The 4,046-nt window shown below is 47.1% G+C and overlaps 1 pseudogene; it reads right to left on the bottom strand.

The window, feature by feature from the left end:
• Window positions 1-259: 259 nt before the first annotated feature.
• Window positions 260-1,849, bottom strand: LOC101975090 (serine/threonine-protein phosphatase 2A 55 kDa regulatory subunit B delta isoform pseudogene; annotated as a pseudogene).
• Between the last annotated feature and the right edge of the window lie 2,197 nt (window positions 1,850-4,046).

A 4,046-nucleotide genomic window follows, 5' to 3' on the forward strand; every position in this document is an offset into this window, starting at 1 on the left:
AGTTTTAGGCTGTCTCTCAGCTAGTTCAGTTCTACATTGCTTGCTAGACCAAAAAGTTCTGCTGAGATGAATCTTAAAAACCACTGCTGTGTCCAAAGTGCCAATGAGAATTAGAAATTCCCCTGGGCTTGTCACCATGTAGGATGATGAGCACTGGCCCTGCGTTCTGACCCAAACTCCATAAGCATTCTTTGGGAACTGTGCAGGCACAGAACCTTATGCCATGTCTTTAAAGTCTTTTTTTTAAAAAATAAATATATTTATTTGAGTAATGGCCTTTATTGAGCAATGTCCAGCAGTTCTGCTCCCAGTGGGCTCCGCTCTGGAGCAGCAGCACCCTTCTCTCCCGGGCTGAAGGCAGGGCCAGGCCAGGATGCACCGAGGCCAGCTCTTGCTCTGTGGGAGGGCGTGAGGCTCTGAACGCAGAGCTCCTTGACACCGTCTGGGCTGCGGCACGGGCCTTGCCGGCTCCCTCAGTTGGCTTTGTCCTTGAATATGTACAGGTTGTTGGTGGCGGCCACGGCAATGATGTTGTCCACGGGGTGCCAGGCTGTGTGGAGGATGTTCTTATTGAAGTCCAGGCTGTCCACACTGATCTCATCCTTCTTCCTCTTCCCACCTGCACAAACTTTCCGGGGCTTTAAGCTGGCTCAGGGTTTGCTGCTCTCTTTTGAGGCTTCCAGGGTGACATCCCTGCGCATGCTTCTGTCGAACATCCTGAAGAAGTTGTTGTAGGAGCCCGTCACGACAGCACTGTCGGAACCGTTCCAGCAGCACTCAAACTTGTCGAAGATGCAGTCGTTCTCGTAGAAGGAGCAGAGCTTGCTCCGCAGGTACTCATGTACCTGGTGGGTCTCCACTGGCCTGCTCTCCATGTTGAGGTCCCACACCTTCACTGACAGGTAGTCTCGGGTCATCATGTACCGACCACTATGGCTGAATTTGACGTCGGATATGGATGAGATTATTTCTGAGAAGAAGGACCTACTACTGAGATCTTCAGGCTCTTCAAAAAACTTAGAGAGTGCTGGTCACACAGGGTGGAGGAGCGCTTGTCACACAGCCGGATGGTCCCTTTGCTTCTGCTGTACACGAACACGTTGCACTGGTGTGGGTGGAACTCGGCGGCGGTGATCACCTCCATCAGCTCCTCCATGTTGGCAGGTTTGATGTCCACGATGTTAAAACTTCTATCTGTGATTTCTAAATGCCACAGGTTAATTCTCAGGTCATCTGCAGAAAGATACATTTCTTGATCACTATTTACTGAAATGGAATTTATATGACATGTATCAGCATTTGCAAAAATTGGTCGTGGGCTTGCTTCTACCATGAGGTCCATGGGCTTCAATATTGGAACCCGCAGTGCTGTGATTCTAAATGGGTCTCGGAGTCGTCCATCTTCATCTTTCAAGTTATAACCTTCTGCTCTTTTATCCCGTTCAGTCTTTAAAGTCTTTACAAGGTCTTGTTTCCCCCTCCTTTCCAGATGAGAAAAATGAGAGTAAAAAGAATTGAGTATCTCGTTCAAGGTCACACAGCTGGTGGTCCTAGGACTACAAGCCAGACTGCCTGATACTGGGTTTGTTGCTGTCCTGCAGGAGTCTCTTCTGGTCATGTGGGGTAACCAACATCACCACGTAGGGAAATCACCTCTGGGATACTGGGCCAACTCTGCTGGGATGCTGGATCCTGCTCTTGACTAACTAGGAGCAGACAGCTAAATTTTGTTTCACCACTTGCTCAGCACTAAAATGACTCATGGTCACGAAGAACTAGAAAGCCCTCAAATTTAGGGGTTCAGAAGGGCTTTTCCATATTTGCTGAATTGGTTGGACCAAGAGGATGATCTTATATTGGATTTGTAGAAGCAATAAGCCAAGAGTTCAAGACTCTGAATGTCAACCCTACAGCCATGTGGCCTTATAACCAGATTTGTTGTGTGGTCTTGGGCAAGTCAAGTTTAGCCCTTCAGTTTGGTCAAATGCTTAAGTCAATGGTCATACTTGTTACTTATCATCCAAAATGGACTTTGAAACTGAATTAAATAATTTTGAGAGATCTTTGAGCTCCTGGGAAAGTTGCACCAGGTTTAATAGTTTTGTCATTACTGAAGTATCACTTATTCACTATTAGCCCATTTGACACTCATCACCTGCCAGACCTTGTGCCAGGTATTGAGGCTATAAAGGTGAATAAGACAGGTGTGGTTCCAGCTCGCACAGAGCCTGCAGTATGGTGGGAGTGGGAATCTGTTCCATGCTGACTACACAGGAGTGTTGTTAAGTATTTATTATGTGTTAGGGACAGTGCTAAATGCTGCACATGCATCAAATCATTTAGTCCCCACTATTGTCCCTTGAGGTAGGAAAAACCATCTCCATATTACTGAAGAGAAAACTAGTGTTTAAGTAATTTTTCAAAGTCAAGGTCACTATTACTAACTGGCAGGATCTATTTGACTTCAAAGTTCTTAGCCTCTATGTTATAGGTGACTGTGTACGTAAATACCTACATATAAAGAATATACAGAATACACACAGGCCTCTAGTGAATTTTTAATAAATATTTATTAAATTACTACATTCACCTAAAGTCAACCTCAAGATAGAAGACAACAGATAAAGAGATGAATGAGGGTTGAGGGAGCTGGAGTGACCCTTCTGAGGAGTGGGGCAGTAGGTAGGGAGCTTCACTCAGTGGCAGCCTGGGAAACAGACCAGAGACAGAGGGAGACCTGAGCCACTGCATCCACTCAGCCCAGAAGCCTGGGCACTGGATCCATCCGAGTCCCAGGCTTTCTAGGAGTGGTGTGGGGGCTGGGAGTAAGATGGGGAGAGAGGACTGACACTTCCCATCTCTCCCAGCTGCAACTACAGAAGTACATTCTGCCATCTGGGAACGGTCCATGTCCACCCAAGGAGCTCGGAAGAAAGTGACAGTAAAAGTGCTGTGCTAGGGCCATTTGCCCCTGCTGCTCTGACCACCTCCTTCCCCAGAGAGGTAGCATTAAATAAATGGCCTAATTGATGGGGCTGGACTAGAGAGATGGCTTGGCAGTGTCTAGAGTACAAGACTAGTCTGAAAAGTAATGGCCACTGTCATTCGTTGCCTTCATAAACAGGGCACCTTGAACTTCTACCACCATCACCTTGCTACCAGGCTTTAATCACACTCTGGTTTGGAAAAGCATGTTAACTTGAAAGTCCCACTTTTTGATTGCTCAAACAAGATTACCCAACATCCCTGGCTACAAGAGTCACATTAGAAAAACAACATCACTATCATCTTTTTGTTCAGGCCCAGCAGAGTACAAACATGGAGGCCCAGACATGCAGAGAAGGAAGAACCCAAGCACTTGGGGGCCCACAGATCTAAGTTAAACCCTAGGTGTTACTTCCTGTGGTGGCTGGCTCTAGGCAGGCCCCCATGATCCCTCCCTCCTGGTATTCACACCCTGTGGTGTCTCTCCCCTTGAGTGTTGGCTGGGCAGTTAACTTGCTTCTAACCACCAGAACACAGGGACAGTAACGGGGATGTCGCTTTCAAGATTATGTTGCAAGACATTGCTTGCAGATACCCTAACTGCCTTCTCTGCTCACAGGCACTGATAAAGTAAATAGAAATAGGCTTAGGGGGCATGTGACTCCAGCCAGCCAACAGTGGAGGCTCTCAGCCCAACAGCCGGAAAGGAACTGAATTCTGTCAACATACACTGAGTACTTTGGAAGAGGATCCTTGCCCAGTGGAGCTTTCAGATGAGACCCCAGCCTGGCTGACATGCTGAGTGCAGCCTCAGTAGAGCCCCAGCTGCAGAGGACTCCGCTGAGACATGCCCAGATTCCTGACGCACAGAAGCTGTGAGATGATCCGTGTGTATTGCTTTCAGTTGCCAAGTCCATGGCAATGTGTTAGGCCACAATAGAATATGAAACACTTTCCATCTTAACTCTATTCTTTTGTCTTTCAGGAGGCAGGGATAAGGTGACAATGATGATATATCTGCCTTTTGACAATTAAGAGGAAACAATGTCCCCCCCTAAAAA

This window comes from Ictidomys tridecemlineatus, chromosome 2, assembly GCF_052094955.1.
Source record: "Ictidomys tridecemlineatus isolate mIctTri1 chromosome 2, mIctTri1.hap1, whole genome shotgun sequence".
Lineage (NCBI taxonomy): Eukaryota > Metazoa > Chordata > Mammalia > Rodentia > Sciuridae > Ictidomys > Ictidomys tridecemlineatus.